This window comes from Pogona vitticeps, chromosome 3 (assembly GCF_051106095.1).
Source record: "Pogona vitticeps strain Pit_001003342236 chromosome 3, PviZW2.1, whole genome shotgun sequence".
NCBI lineage: Eukaryota > Metazoa > Chordata > Lepidosauria > Squamata > Agamidae > Pogona > Pogona vitticeps.
Window position 1 is genome coordinate 31,931,088 of NC_135785.1, and position 17,000 is coordinate 31,948,087.

Genomic DNA, 17,000 nt, shown 5'->3' on the forward strand with positions numbered 1-17,000 from the left:
CCCAATGTAAAGCAATACAAGACTTGTGAGGAGTGTTTCATGGAGAGTACTTTGGACAGAGGTATGTCAGTAGCACCACCAGATGTTATTATCTGCTGTCAAGTTGCTTCCAATTTATGGCAAGCCTATAAATGAGGGATCTCAAAAACGTCCTGTCCTCAACAGCCCTGCTTGGTTCTTGTAACCTCAAGGTAGTAGCTATATGTGGGCATGAACCACTGATTTAGCAGTTCATGCCAGTACAGCAGTCAGTCAAACAAGTGTTCTGCCGTTTAGTGCCCCACCTCCTCCAGCGGGTGCCCACTTGGAAGCAGTGTCCTGGCTTCCCTGCCCTGCCTTCTCTGGGTGCTGCCTCTGAGCGGGTGTGTGCAGGAGCGGGTGGGGCACACCGAACCATGGTCCACTTGTTTGACCATCTGCCAAACTGGCAGTTTGCATCCATCTCTAGTAGTAGCCTTTCACTTCTAGCTAGCCAGACCGCCCAGAAAAGCAGCAGGTTGCTGACTTTGAGAATGCTAAGCAGCAGAAGGCAAAGAAGACGGGACCTCTGGTGTTATGGGCTTGCATCCGTGCTATTTTGGCTGTCTAATGAACAAGTATACTTATTACTCAAAGGGAAGATACAAACTTTCCTCATAATTTTGTTTCCTGAGAGCGGCAGGTCAGGTTGGTTCCTTGTTGAGATGTATTTTGACTACTTGGTGGAGGCTTTCAGTTTTCCTCCTTTGAAATAGTATTATTTGATAATGTTAGACAGCCAGCTCCATGCAAAGTCTGAGTGAAATATGGTTTGACCATACAAGAAGCATTCCAACAACAATTTTGCAATCTTCACTTGATGTTCATAACACGTTGTTCACTGAATGCAGACATAGGAAGAGCACTTTGCCAATGCCGAAGCTGTGTCCAGTTACAATAATTGATGAGTGCTTAACTGGGTGGGATGGAGATCTGTGGTTAATCTTAAGAACATAAGAGGAGCCCTCCTGGATCAGGCTAAGGACCCATCTAGTCCAGCATCCTGTATCTCACAGTGACCCCACCAGATGCCTCTGGGAGCACATGAGACAACTAGATACCTGTCTATTCGTGAAGGCTTTTCACGGCCAGGATCTAATGGTTGTTCTGGGTTTTTCGGGCTCTTTGGCCATGTTCAGAACACGGCCAAAGAGCCCGAAAAACCCAGAACAACCATTAGATACCTGTCTCCTGATGCCCCTCCCCTGCATCTGGCATTTTGATATACCTTCCTTTTAAGCCTGGAGGTTATACATCCCCATCATGACTTGTAATCTGTCATGGACTTTTCCTCTAGAGATCTGTCAAATCCCCTTTTAAAGGCATCTAAGCCAGATGCCATCACCACATCCTGTGGCAAGGAGTTCCAAAGACTAACAACATGCTGGGTAAAGACATATTTTTGTTTGTCTGTTCTCACTTGTGTAGATTACCCCTGGTTCTGGTATTGTGTGAGAGGGAAAAGAGTTTCCCTCTATCCACTTTATCCATCCCCTGCATAATTTTAAGTGTCTCAATCATGTCCCCACTTAGGCACTTTTTCTCTGGACTGAAGAGCCCCAAATGCTGTAGACTTTCCGCATAGGGGAGGTGCCCCAGCCCAGTAATCATTTTAGTCGCTTTCTTCTGCACCTTTTCCAGTTCCACTATGTCCTTTTTGAGGTGCAGTGATCAGAACTGTACACAATACTGTACACAATCTTCCATCTCATCTTGTATCCATGGGACCCCTAATGTAGATTAGGGCCATAGCCATGAGAAAGGCTGTTTGGAATAGAAGCCACTCCCTCAGTGCTGCTAATTGACAGCTATTCTCGACTGTAGTTACCATATTGCCTTCCCTTTCCCAGTTGGTGCCATGAGCCTTATTTTGACATCAAGGTAAAATTTGCTTCTTGACTTGTGCATGTGAAGCTTCTTTATTATGACTGTTAGACTGCAGTGTTGTAGACTTGTTTCACTTTGTTTTAAATTATTCATTTTACCTGTCCCAAAGTTTTCAGCTATTGGGCAAGATACACATATTTTAATAAATAAACAAGTGCCCTTAGAGTAAGTGCTCAGATATTTTCCCCCAATAGGAAAAGCAACAGTACATGATTTTCATCTTGGAAAATTGCACTACACAAAGCGTTAGCCTCTTCTTTCCCCAGGACTATAGGGCAACTCTGAATCACAGTCTCCTGCAGATTCTGCTTCCTAAAGTTAAAAGAAATGAAAGATCACTTACCACCATTTCATTGCCTCATAGAGTGAGAGCAACCAGTCTTTCAAACATGTTTTAGATTTATAGAATTTCACTGAAAAGGGAGATCTAAGAGCCCAGACTGTTACTTGCCTTCTTAAATATGTAAGTGGAAAATTAATTTTGACAAAGAGGTTTTTCCATCGTCATAATTGCCAGGAAAGCTCGATGAAGTTTGGTCCATAAAATGAACTGTTGTATAATTTTCTTCAGGTTTGCAATTTGGATAGGGATCTTCTGGAAAAGAAAATAAGACAAAAGAGCCCTCATACTTGTTTTATAATGAAATTGTGATCCACCATGATCCCTGAACATACCTAACTTTGTTTGCTTTTCATGGGTAAACTGAGTCTGTGCACATTTGATAGGAGATGACCAAGGAATACCAAGAATCTCTAAGCTGGACAAGGGGGAAAAATCCTGCCTTCTGGAAACTCTGGAAAGCCACCACAGGGGTCAGACTTAACACTGTACAGTACTAGGCTTCTGAAATCTTCTGAAGTGATGGAACTTAGGCCCTGGTCACTTGTTTATCCAATACTTTCCAAACCTCTGTTGTACTCATTCAAGGTCACATGATATATGTGTCCTCTATTGTGCTGGTGGCTCCTGCAGAATCTCATTGCACACAGTGAACACTGGACCGCCATTTATGGGTGGCTACCGCTGCCTATCTCACAATTACTGGCAATTTCCCTCCTCCGTGACATACTTTTACCAATGTATTGATATACCAGCTGGGATAATAATAATAATATGTGCACTGCAAAAATTGTGGCTATCTTCCTGGTTTTGGTTCTGAAAAGATGTGCAGGTCATGCACACATGCCATCCCAGTAAGAAATGCACTGGTACAACAGAGGTACAAAATAACACATCCTTCCTGCTAGAAGGAAAATGTTCCCCATTTATACCGCTGGCCAGGAAAACATTTTGATCTTGATAAAGTGTTGTGTGACTGGAAAACAACAACAATAAACTAGCTATCAGATAATTTGAGAACATTTCCCTTGTGTGACCAGGGTCTTACGCTCTTGTTCTCCTTGTGTGACTGTTTACTACAGGCACACTGATAAGTTGCAGAAACCAATAATGCATCCATAAAACTCATGGTAATATTCAAGGTATTTAGCTCTTTTTTTTTTCAAACTTCAAATTTCAGCAGCAACTGTCTTGTGAGAAAGCCCTGCTCAAGGTCACTAGCTGTTATCTGTTTTCAATGAGAGCAAACTCTCCTGGCAGAGCAGCAGATGCCAGGGGGCAGGGTGACTCCCTCATTCTGCCTTTTTCCCATAGAGTTAATGTTAATTTCAAAGGCTTTCTCTGGCCAATCCTAAGTGGTGATTAGGTAACTGGTGTCCTATCTGAATTCTTTCAAAAATCTGTGTAAGCTTACTAAAGTTAATAAAAGAGTTCTCGGGGCATTGCCTTGAGGCTCCACTGGCAGACATCTGCATGTAGACTTCTTTGTTCTCTCTCTCCCTAAAGCTAATTGCCTTCTATTGTTCTGTGATCACCTACACTGTCTGTCTAGGGTTGCAATGCGACTCGCAGGAATCAAGGTGCGTAATGATTACCCCATCCAAATATTATGCCTATTGAGCTCTCTTACTCTGTAGGAAATAATGGGTCCCCTAATTTTAATGGCATGTTGTTGAAGAAATCCCTGGTGGATAAAGCCCATTATTTTAACCTGATCTTATTATTATGGAGCAACACTGAGAAGTAAATATAGGAATCCCATGGGGAATTAAAAATGATATTGTCTCCAAGTCTGAAATTACTGGAAATAAATAGCATTAAAAAAAATTAGAAGACTTTACTGAAAATGGAATTTCAACTCTCTCATTAACTTTATTCATTCATTTATTCATAAGTAAAGTCTTAAGTCTCTAATGAAATGCAGATTGTAATCCTGCCGAACATAATAAGGCTTGTTTTCAAAGCCAATATACAGAGTTCATCATTTCCATAGAATACACACTGGTAAATGCGCATACATCCCCTAATTTCCTTAGAGAACACCATTCACTCTACAAATCACATCAAAAATAGCCTGGGTGTGCATGGATTTGTGAGGAAATCAACCCAAAGAAAAAGAATTTGCTTGTGGATATTTGGAACTATTTGGTTGTAGGGTTATACAAAGATAAAAGAAAAGAAATAAAAGATAAAAATCTTCACAGGGACCTGGATTGTGATTTGAGGGGGGTAAATACTGTGCTTCTGTGGCTCAGAAAGCTATTATTGCAACTCTGGCTTCACAAAAACCACCAGCCAATGTGTTTATTGATAGCTGTGGAAATAGAAAAATCTCAAGACTGTTAGGAATGGTGCCTTGGGTTTTGATATGGATGTTTATAGATTAATTTAAGTCAGGCGAAAATGAATAATTGAGGAAAATATATTAAAAGAAACGAGGGATTTAATTATTATAAATATTACATTTACTGATGGGAATAATATCTGCAAGAAGAAACCAAGATTTGGCAGGATAATCAGTACAGTTGTTAAGAAAGATAGAAAGAAGTTTTAAGTTTCAGGGCTAGACCCATTAAATTGTTTTATAACCGATTTATGCCTGCAGTGCAGAAAATTCCTGAAAAAACTCATGAATCTTTTCTCAGTATTTAGTGAACAGAGTCTGGATGTGTTCCTTTCCCCAGTCCCCCATACAAAGAAACTCCGCCCCTGCAACTCTATAGGACTACAAACAGGGTTCGTTTATTACAAAATGTGTGCCTCTCTTATACCACATCCAACTTTAACAAACTCTTATCTGTCTCCGTCTTAATTTATGTGGTATGACCAATGTAGTCTAAGAGCCAAACTGCACGTTGCTTTTATTGGTTTTTTAAATATCTATTCAAAACTAAGTGGATAGAGCCTGGTCCAGATTTGGATCATAGTGCCAGGGAACCTCAACAACTGAGGTAAAATTCAACACTGATGGTCTTGGCAGAGTGTGACATTTTGGCTAGAAAAATCTCTAGCTAGGCAGCAGGGACCTACAGAGCAGAATTAGCTTCAAGTCTCCCAAAAGTAGACCACCTTTTTGTTGACCTCAACTGGTACTTGCAGACTCAATAACTCTTTCTGAGACATTGGGAAGAGAAGGCATAATGGTTCCATTTATTCACAGTTCTGAACAGATAAAAAATAGCATATTTTTTTAAAAAAGACTGGTTACCTCAACAGTCCTTAACTGACTCATAGTTGCATACTGACTACATAACTAACATGAATTGAATGCTAACTGAAGAAAAAGGGAAATATGCTCTTAAGTAGAGAGGTGTGACTATCTTCAAAAGGAAAGGTAGAGAGATAACAATTGGTTACAGCTGGATTGATTGACAGTCTGTCCAGCCCAGAAAGGCCCCCTATATGAAGGTTGCAATAATTCCAACAGGTGTCCCACTCATGTCATCTAGTCAGCGGTCCCCAACCGTTTTGGGACCGCAGACTGGCTGAGTCTCCGAGGGAGGCACCCCTGCAGATGCACATGGGTGCGCACGCTCTCAGGCGCATGCGTGAAGCAGTGGAGGAGCGTCCACGCACCTGCCAGTGCTGGCGTGAGTGCTCCCCCACCCCTTTGTGCATGCGCAGGGGCACCTACACGCCTCCCACGCACCCTCCCACCCTTGGCGTGGGCGCTCAGACAGCTGTGGGGAGGGGAGTGTGTGAGGGGGGGCGACAGGTCTGTCTTTGCAGCCCGGTCTGGCTCAGGCCACAGACTGGCACCAGGCTGCAGACCGGGGGTTGACAACCTCTGATCTAGATTCCCCCAGAAGACTGTGTCCCCATCATGATTATACCATTTTGCCAAGTTGCCTTACAGAAGAAAAACGATACAAAAGCAAAATAGAATTACATTAAATATTTTTAAAAAGTAAATGAAACTGCAGTAGTACCGGAAAAACAGAATTTGCTAATTTAATTATAATCACTGAATAATTTTGATATGCTCAATTAAAAGGCAGAGAAAATAATGGATTATTTGAAATCTTGTTAGTGCAACCAGGACAGTATAGGAGTCACAACAAAGAAGGCCTGTCAATGTGAACCAAATATTTTTTACATTGATGGTATGCACAAAACAGGAAACACACAGAAACGAGTACAGTAATCTAGCCAGGATGTAATTAAGGCATGTGTCACTGTGTTACAAGTTGTATTTTGTGACCTTCCTTTAAATCTGCATTCAGCAGGTCAATATATCCAGCAAGAACAAATTATTGCATCTATCATTTATTACGCATTGCAAGAAAAAAGTAGGAAATGGAAAGTAACCTTTTGCTTTTCATGATTTTAAAAATAATTTGTATTTTTAAAAAATACAATTTGAAACCTTTAAAAAATACTCAATATTTGTAGTTCCAAAAGTGTAGAAATATCCAGTAGATAGCCTATTGCCTTTGGTAAAATATTCTAAAATACTGTACTAATTCATGAGAAAGAGTGTCTTTAGCACCAGACTGACTCATTATCCTAAGGGGCATCCTCATCTTACGGATTTTTTTTTACCAAACAGTAGAAATTATTTTACAAGGAGATCTTTAGAAGAGCGTTGGCATATACTGAATCAATATAATAATTTAGGTATTTTGTAGGGAAGACATCTGAAAAAACATCCCTCTTGGTAGCTGACCTAATTATCAAACTGTTTCCAGGGGACAACTCATAACCTATAAATAAAAATGAAATAAAAATCAAAGATACATAAGATGCAGAGCAGCTCTTGTCTAAACCACTAGCATGGTGTGAGGGAGATGAGAGTAAAGCACTGAACACTCTTGGCAAGCTAGATGTGGTAGATTGCCAATCAACTACATTTCTGAGCAAGTTCAATATTGCACCCTCCTTCTACGGTCTATTGTTGATATAGCTTGTGGTACACCAAGGAGAAAAAGTAGCGAAGAAAATGGCTTTCTCAGGTCAAAAGATCAATAGTTTCATCCTACAGGTCTAAATCAATTTCTGCAGAAATAAGGTCACTTGAGTCATCTACTTTTGCACTTTTCTCTGGCTGACAGTCTGCTAGTTGTAATGCATGAACACTAGGGCTCGAATGGATTTCTTCTTCTTAACACTGGGTGCCATCTGCCACCAAAAACAAGCTTAAAATTCAGTGTTGCGTCCTGCATGTAATTGGAAGTCTCCAAAGCAACTAATGAAACAGGTGGATTAATCACATTTGGGGGGTGATGATTATGTGAAAACTTACTTAAGTATAGCAAGCAGAGAATCCGAATTCTTTTTTCTCTTTTCTTTTTAATGGCACTTTGGTTTCCATTTATTACCTATGTGTAGGACCTCCAAATTCCAATCAATTTTTTTTTCTGGTACACATTAATAATAATCATGTGCTATCAAGTCAATAATAATAACAACAACAAGAACAAGAAATTTCACACAGTATTATAAGCAGTTGTAGATCTCAGGAATAACACCATCAGAGCTACAAAAAAACAGCAGTATTAGGAATAGCATCCATACTGCACCGAAATTTAACAGATACTTAGATTTTTTGGTTAAAACTCACATCTGTTATATAATACCAGTCAATGTTTTGATAATTTTGATTGACTGTGCCTGGTATTTTGGAATATTTTTGAATAATATTTATTCATATTGCACTCTACACCAGAGTGCATTCCAGTAAAATCAATAATATACAAACATGCAGCACTTCTAATCACAACCTTCATATTATGCATATAAATGTGACTTATGGAAACCCTTTTCAAGGCTTTTCAGACAGAAAATATTCAGAAGTGATTTACCATTTTTCTGCAGGCACCCCTGGGATTGTGCAGCTTGCTTGTGTCGTCACAGGAGGCACCGTGGGGAAGTGAACCCCTGATTTCTGACTCCCCAGCCATATGCCTAAACCACTGAGTTATCTAGCCAGCATGCATAAATATAGTCTATTGTATATAATTTATAAATAATTATTATGCATATGCAGAAATGTCTATATCCAAATAAAACAAAGTAATGTTCTATAGGAGCTGTCATTCCTATGCTTTGCTTTTACAGACCTGGGAACAAAGTAAGGGCAGCCACTGTCATTTTTTCTTCTAGTATTGTAATTCTAATCACCATAGCTACTTATGCCAAAAGTATTGGTATTGTTATGGCCACATGCAGGGATTCTATAGTCTCAAACTGTCATTCAGGAATATTTGTGCAAAAAGGTCAGGGTCTGTAATGCTTTTTCCATTGTGATAGCACAAGTTGCCTGATGGAATAAATATCTTAATGCTTCCCTTGAAGGAATTATAGTCTTGGTTGGCTAACCATTTGTATATATTTGAATGCATTAAAATGTATTTAATGGGAATAGAAAAGGATTTCCACTTTACATGCCTAAGTAGTAATAAACCCCACTCCCACCCCCATGTATGCAGAACATCAGATTATTTGCACCAGGTTTGTTGTGGTCACTGGCAGGTAGAGACAAGGACTTTTCATACCATACACAACCCTTGGCAAAGCAACACAAATGAAGCTACCCACTCTAATTTGAAAATGTATACATAGTTGTGCATGGATTTTATTAATCTGAAGTATCCTGCAGGTCTTGTAAATGTGAGCATTCTGAAGGCGAAACACAGTTTTTCCTACCACAAGTCTTGGAGAATGTAAAAAGGCTACTTCTTCTTGGGGCTTTTGAATGAAATGAAACGGAATGAATGAATGAATGAATAATCTTGAAACTGCAGAGTGAAAGGGACCCTGTGGATCATCGAGTCCAACCCCTTTCAAGGAGGCACATCAGGGATTTGAATTTCAGTCTCTGGTTCTGCAGCCAAATGCCTCAACCACTGAGCTTTCCAACAGTTCTCAGATTATATGTATGCTGCTGAGGAACTGTTTAGAGAGCCAAGGAATTGGTACGAGTTTTTTTTAAACTGCCCCAACATTCTGATTTCCCCCCCTGTTTTTACTGAACTTTTTCCATTCTTGATAAATTGAAGCTCTTAGGTAGCAAAACTATGGAAAGTATTGTGTTCACAAGTAAATAAAACTAATTAGCAGCAGCAGCAAACAAAGAGTAATTAATAAATGGCCTGACCTGAGGCCCAAAACTGTGTGGCTCGCAATGAAAGGCTGTTTTCCAAAACAAAAAACAAAATCTCAAATAATAAATATTCAAGGAAGTGAGGCAAGGACAGAAAACAAGCTTCTTTTGTTGACAGTTTATGCTTCACAAATTCTCAGCTGTGCATATTTATTAGCTCTGGAAAACATGGACAATTATGTCGTATTTGAACATCTTTGCCCTAAATGAAACCAGTATTGCAGTTGTACAGAACGAGGAAGTACAGGACTAATATGAAATATTGGCATACTATAAAACACAGTGCCAACAGTCGCTCCTTTCTTTCCTTTCTAACTCCAGACTGAACTAAATCTGACTGGAAGGATCCTATTTGATTTGTCTGAGATCTGTGAGTGTTTTTTTTTTTACCTTCCACACTTCCATAGCAGAGTACCTCAGCAACCACACTATGTGTGTTACACAAGAGCTACAACTGGTTCTCCTGACCGTTCCTTTGGATTCTTTTACTTCAGTGGTTCCCAACCTTGGGTAACCCAGGTTGGTTTCTGCAGTTCCCAGAAACCAAGAATAGTACTGAGTTTTCCAGTGGGAACCACTGTTTTACTTAAAAGAAGGGAACAAGAGAATCTAAACCTTATTTGGGAAGGAGCAGTGGATAGGGGAGCATTTAATCATCTGCTCTCATTCTCATTACCATAACACAATTCACAGCTGCTATCAGTTTTGGAAAAAAAATACATTTGCCTAAGTCCATCTCATACTGGGATCTCTACATGCCACAAAATGGTCTACAATTCTGGGACAGAATGGCTTTTAAAACTGCTGGTGGTCCAACTTGTTCCCTGCTATTTGAGTTCTTGTGTTTTTTTTTCATCAGCATCCTACTTCATTTCTACAATACCCTGCCCAGCCCCAGCCTAAGATCAGTTGATGCCTGGGGCAAAGGATGAAGGGAAACTGCCTCCTTTCCAGATACAGAGGACGTAGAATGGCTGTCTGAATATATTCATTCAGCACTAGTGACGGACCATATATTCCATTTCAGCAGCTGCAGCTGCCCTTCCTAACAACTTGCTGCATCCTCCTGTCCCAGCATCTAACACCTGAGAAGATGACTTCACTGCCTGCCTAATGATAAGGTTAAACCTGCTGCTAAGATAGGGTGGGCCATATGAACCTCCTTTTATGCATTTGTTTCACATCTGCACCTGCCTCTGTCACTCAGCAGAATTAGAAATAAAACTGCACCAAAGCCAAGGGGAGGTGCCCATATGAATGAATAAGCACACCATACACTCTGGACTAGATGTTTAACACACATGAGGCCACACTGATAATATATAAGCAATTTGCAGTCAACCTTAGCAACATAGTCTGAACATTCTGTCAAACATGTTTAAATTCACACACTATCAGAGTGGACTGAGCAGAACAGTCCATAACAACGGTGGACAATATTTAAGGAGTATTGTACAACCATGTTGATGTTATTTCTGTACATACTGTATGCCTGTGAGACTCTTAAGATGATAATTTGGGATCACAAGAAAATGAATTGTAATCCATGAAAGTTCTTGCTATAACAGGTCTTCTAATGCTAAAGATATCACAAGACTCCTTGTCACTATGCCGTAACAGATTAACACACAGTTTACAGACTGCAGTTAGGTAAAGTTGTCTTTGTAAACCCAACAACGATGTAAAAAGACAAATATTTGATCCTTCACTTTTCAAAGATAGTGGGCTTTTTTGGGAGGAAGCGGTCTTTCTCCTTAAGCAAATATTTCCATCACTAGAATGAACAATGACAAGCATTCCTGTAGAATGCTGTAGTGAGCTAGTCATAATTTGTTTCCAGCAGTGCATTAGAAAAGATAGTTACTGTGAGAAAGGTGCATACAGTGCAAAGCCTGTATGCACTTTTCTGCATTTACCTGTCACAGATATGTCTTTGATTAACTACGAATTTGGAATCTGTGGCCAAATGGTGACTACACCGAACCTCACAGTGCCTTCAAAGAAAGCCAGCTTGTTCCTTACATTACTGTCTCCTGCCAACCAGGAAACCAATCCTTGTTGGATGTGTTTCTAAGGAAGGTTCCACTGGCATTCTCCCAAGGCCAGCATCCATTGAACCCCTGGCCAATGAACATTTCTATAGCAACCAGTCCATGCTAACAAAAGTCACTCCATTTGCAATTACCAGGGGTCTCTATAGCAACAGGAGCTGCCAGGAAGAAAAAGAAAAGAATTCTAAAACTGTCCCTTGGATGAAAAGGAGGTTGTGAAGAGAAAAAGAGAAAATTGGTCTGAAGAGGTCACACTGATAAAGCATTAGGTTAAAGCAATGAAAAGTAGATGTCTGGAATGTGCACAAACAAGGGCCAAAAGAAAGTAAACTGGAGAAGAGCAAAGAGCAGGCACAGCTTCAGAATTGAGGGATGTGAAGTGAGTTGAGAGCAAAGAGGAACACTGAGTAAACTTTTGAAAATTGCCAGCCTCAATGAAACTTTGCTCAGCATGTAGTTCTAGCACATTTTGTATGTCTTTCATTTTCATTAGAAGTGTCCAGTGCTCATAAATCCTTTCCCGCTAGATCAGAGGACAAACTTTTTCTCTCTGGTCCAACTAGGAACTCACTCCAGTCCTCTTGATTGGCTGGGACAGCCCAGGGTGTAAGAAAGCCTGCAGCTACCACAGAAGCCCCTTTGAAACCTAACTGACGACACACAAGATGGGGGCTGCTATGCTGCCAGCTTTCAGCACCATCAGTTACTATACCCAGCTTTGGGTAAGTCTGGGACTATTGCTTGTCTAAAGAAGTTCATGAAGTACAAATTGAAAAGCTGTGGCAAGAGCACATGCCCTTCTTGTACTCCTCTTATTACCTTTGTGTCGTATGTCATGTGAACTTCACTTTCCACTGCTGCTATTACTTGCCAGTACATGTTGCCAATTATACAGATATCTTAAATCAAGAGGATTGTTTACCATCAGCTTTCCACGCTAGACTTTATGCTAGTGTGCATGTTCATCTTAATCTCATACCATATTCCCATAAGCAGAAGAGGGCATTCTCAGTTCCAGTTCTTCTTCCAGATCCAAATTGTTTGTCTTCTGTCTTTTGTCCACACTTGTAGAAGTGAGAAAAGGTAATTGGGATAGTCTCTTCTAGCATATCAGGCCAAAAACAAAAGAAAAAAAATAAGGAAGACAGAAATGTTGTGGCACCTTAAAGACTGCTATGTTTTAGTGTGAGCTTTGAAGAACAAGTCCGTTTCCTCAGACATTTGTCTACACTTGTAACTGCTATATATTATTTCAAGAAAACCTTGTACAATGCTATGGAATGATCTGCTTAATAAATAATTTGCTTAACGGTTATATATTGTTTTAAGAAAAACTTAAGCAAATTATAATTAAACAGAACATTCTATAGTTACTGCAGGGTTTGCCATTTCTACTTTGGGGTAATGCTGGTCAAGTCAAATTTCTGTTCTATAGGTTCTATAGGCTTGACTGAAAAGATTCACTAAAGCATCTATATTGCCATTTTCTATTAACTATAATATTTCTACCAAAAATATAGTAGTTTTACAGATTTTGATAGTCATATTACCTTTTTAGATTTCATATTTCTGATCCAGTACTGACATCTGTTATAATAAATTCTATTGCATAGCTGTCTTTGAACCACTCTTTAACATACTACACACTATGATTTTGCCCTTGACACTAAATATCAGCGAACAATTGCTGTCTATCCATAGTGGGTATCATCATATTCTTGAATATGCCTGCTACTTCCTTGATCTTATTACACATGCTAAAAAAAAAAACAGATTTTCTCTAGGCTTTCTATTTCTGTATCTTGTTCAAACCATCATTTTCTTTGGCTTTCCCAATGTTGTTTGGATATTATTGTGTAATATTCTATATTTTATATCATTACTTTTTCATTTTCAACCTGTTTCCATTAACTCTGATGTTTCTTATTGTCATTTACTCTCTTTTTTTTTCATTTAGATTTCTACTTTACAGGTTACTATGAGATTGGTGAATTTATTAATACTTCTTTCAATTTATGGTATTTTATTCTTATTATATGCTGGAAGCCACCTAGAGTGGTCTTATAGTCCAGATAGGTGGGATATAAATCAAATAAATCAATAAATAAATGGTAACATTTCCATGGGAGCTATTTGAGTGTACCAAACCGTGTTTGTGCCTTCATGAATCCCTGTTTTCAAAATGGTACATATAATTGGGTCATGGGCAAGGATCCCTCTTAGGTGCACAGCCGTGTGTGCAACTTCACCTCCCTCCAGGCAGCTTCTGCCTACTCTGTACAACCCCTTTGGTTCTGGTCACAACGGAATCCGATGTGTGTGCAGGAGTGGAGTTGCACGTGCACACAGGGGAGAGGTTGTATGAGTGAGAGGTGGAGCCCCACCCAGCAGGGCTGAAAATTAGAGGGTACGTTGGTCATGGGTCACTTAGTTGTTTAATTGCTATTGTGTTGTTCTTGTTCTTGTTTTTACTTTTATTTATTTTATTTAGGGTCAAACTACAGTGACAACTAAATTATTATCTTAATTTACCTCCATTCTAGGGTATGTTTTCATCCCCTCAAGAATTGTTTTGGTACTCTGTGTATGTGATTGATTTCACTTAGCTTCTAATATTTTTCCTTGGTTAAGGTCTTGTGATCATCTAGACAGGGTGTCTATCATGAAGAGAACTGTGACTGTTTTAGAACTATCTCGGCACCATTGGACATAGGAACTTAACACAGAGCCGACATTGGAATTTCTATGTATCTCAAGCTAAAAGACAGCACTTGTGGATGGTACTGCCAATTTCTGGAAACCTAATGGAAGATTAGCACCTGGTGGACTGTTTACTGGGGAAAAGACGACCTGTTTCCAATATCTGAAAATATTTGAGAATCTTACCAATGCTTTTAATGTGCATTCTGCTTGCATAGTTGCAATTTTAAAAATAAATATCCAGCATTTTCCCTCACAAAGGAAAATAAATCCCTTTGCAGTACCCATTGAAGTTATATTTTTCTGGAAATGAGGAGGGTGGAATTTGGCCATAGTGGTTAAGACTGGAAAGTGAAAGAATGCTCAGAGGGAAGAAATCCCAGACTATGTATCTACACATTGAATACAAACTGAAGACTCTGGTGTCACATCTCTGCTCTAGTCACTCTTTCACCCTCTTAATTGCACCTAAAATTCAGGAAATTCACTCTACTCCTAGATTTTTATTTTTATTTTAAAATGGGAAAGTCATATAAAAGATGAACACAAGCCCCCAGTTCTTGAGAGTAACCAATTGCATGTCCAAGTGCTGCAACTAAAATAATGGAAACTGAGTCTAATTAATCACTTGGGCCAATATCCCCTTGGTTTTTCTGCATGCAGTGTGGAAGTTGTGGAAGTGGCTGTGGCTTTTGGTGAGATGCTGGTTGCACAATGAGTATGAAATGCAAGTCCATAAACAGATAATTCTATGTATTGAAGACAGAGAACGTCTTATTCAAAAAGCAGGCAAAGGATGGTTGGTTTCTCTGATGTTAAAAAAATCACATTGTTTCACACCTATCGGCCTTTAAAAAAAAAAAAAAGGCTGATAAGAAATGGATGATCTTTGCCAAAATGCATATATTTGTGCTGCACATGCTTCCTTGAAAATATACGCCAATTGTCTCAATGGAAGGGTGAATTGGAAAGTGAGAGTGCTACCTCGATTTAGATTTTCGTTCTGTGTGCAAACAGAGCCCTCTAGTGGAATTTCTCTCCTTAGATTTCATTTATGGATTTGTATTAATATTTTTTCGCATCCATGTTACAGAAAGTTTTGGATGTTTTCACATGTGACACTAAAAACATTTTTAACTCTTTCTTGTACTGTCTCAAGATAAGGAAAATGTTGAACATTTGAACAAAAAAAGCAAAATAACAAGCAGTTATTCTTGCTACTGCTCTTTAGTTTAAACAAACGGAGTAAATGGTACAGTGTGTAATCTCAGAACAGATATATTGTGATCATTGAAAAAGTGTGTATCTGAATTTCAGCCACCTGAACAGATTTGGGGAGTGGGTTCAGCACCTTGGATAATTCCTGTAATGTTTGGACTATAATCTGGAGTTGATTCACCACCCTTACACAATCATAGTCACACATTTCCACCAAAGAGTGCTTCACATGGATATTGATTGCTGGAAACAGTGTTTCCCCCTCAAGGGGTAAGTACAGCTCTTCTTCTTCATGTACATGGCTTCACAAGGTATGGAGGAGATACAACATGTGGTGGCTACATGTAAAAAAAAAAAAGGTATACACCCTCAACCACTCACCCTCATTGAAACTCATTACCATTGGATACTTGAATTCATTGTCACAAGTTACAGTGATGTGTCTTACATTGTGTGTGTGTGTGTGTGTGTGTGTGTGTGTGTGTGTGTGTATGTCTGTGTGTGTATATATATGTGTGTATATGTGTGTGTGTGTGTGTGTATACACACATGATGTAAGACACATCACTGTAACTTGTGACAATGAATTCAAGTATCCGATGGTAATGAGTTTCAATGAGGGTGAGTGGTTGAGAGTGTGTAGCCACCACATGTTGTATATATGGTGGTTGTGAGTTTTCTGGGTTGTAAATACCACAATTCTCCATTCTATGAGTTCTAACTTATAGACCCATTTCAAACTCATAATGTGATACACTTGAGAGAAAGGACTACCAGTAAGTCAGAAGGCATTGGGGCTTAGCTAGGTCTAGTTTTGCCCACATTTCTTGTTCATATCACAGTGTATAAGTTTTCTTTCTGACCTCTGTTGCTGTACTCTATGCAAATTATGTGGTACTCTCTTTAAATTGCATTGGCTTGCGGCGGATACTAAGAGCTTTGGGCAGTTATTGTAAAACTGAAAAGTTCGTAATTAATTATAACAATGGGAAGTTGTGTTTACTAAGGAACATATCAAATATAATTGGCAAATATTTGATTATCAAATCAATTATTTATTTTATTTATTTAATTTATATCCCGCCTATCTGGTCAGGTCAGGACCACTCTAGGCGGCTCAAGTAATTTAATTCTCAAAAATATTTAGGAGGGATGTTTCAGTCCTCAGACTCTTGGAAAGTTCAGTCATCTTATATCATTGCAAATGCTTAAAGAAGTATCATAATTTTCCATGTCAAAAATATCAACATGTACTTTTAGCTTTATAGGTCTTGAATGTTGAAGGTGCTAATACAGATATTATATGGTCGATAGTTGTGTATATAGAGCAATTTTGCTGCCGAGGAATCCAATCAGACTATCCATGGTCTTTCAGGTTGTGTGCTGAATGTATTCTTACAGTTGGAAGCAGATCAAATGTCAATAGAGTTCTGGGCCTGGATTCTTCAGTTAAATTTCTGGCTAGATTATTTTCCTCCTGTGGGATTGACTGCCCAGGTTTTAATCAATAGGTTCCACTCCAGATGGGAAACAACACTGGATAAGAAATAATCTAAATTGGATTTTTAACAAAATACTATTTTTTGCAATGGGTTATATGAAAGCAAAACAGGAATTGTATCAGCATATTAGGGACACTTGATGTACATACTGTTACTGCCTATCCTTAATGTAGAGATAGGGG

At 39.1% G+C, this 17,000-nt stretch overlaps 1 protein-coding gene across 1 annotated transcript in view; it reads left to right on the forward strand.

Annotated features, from left to right (window-relative positions):
• SLC9A9 (solute carrier family 9 member A9) overlaps window positions 1-17,000 on the forward strand; it is a 383,628-nt gene that overhangs the window by 14,069 nt on the left and 352,559 nt on the right. Inside the window, exon 3 of the mRNA XM_078389136.1 lies at window positions 14,030-15,586. The gene's annotated coding sequence lies outside the window, so the exon portion shown is untranslated. The remainder of the gene's footprint in view (window positions 1-14,029; window positions 15,587-17,000) is intronic.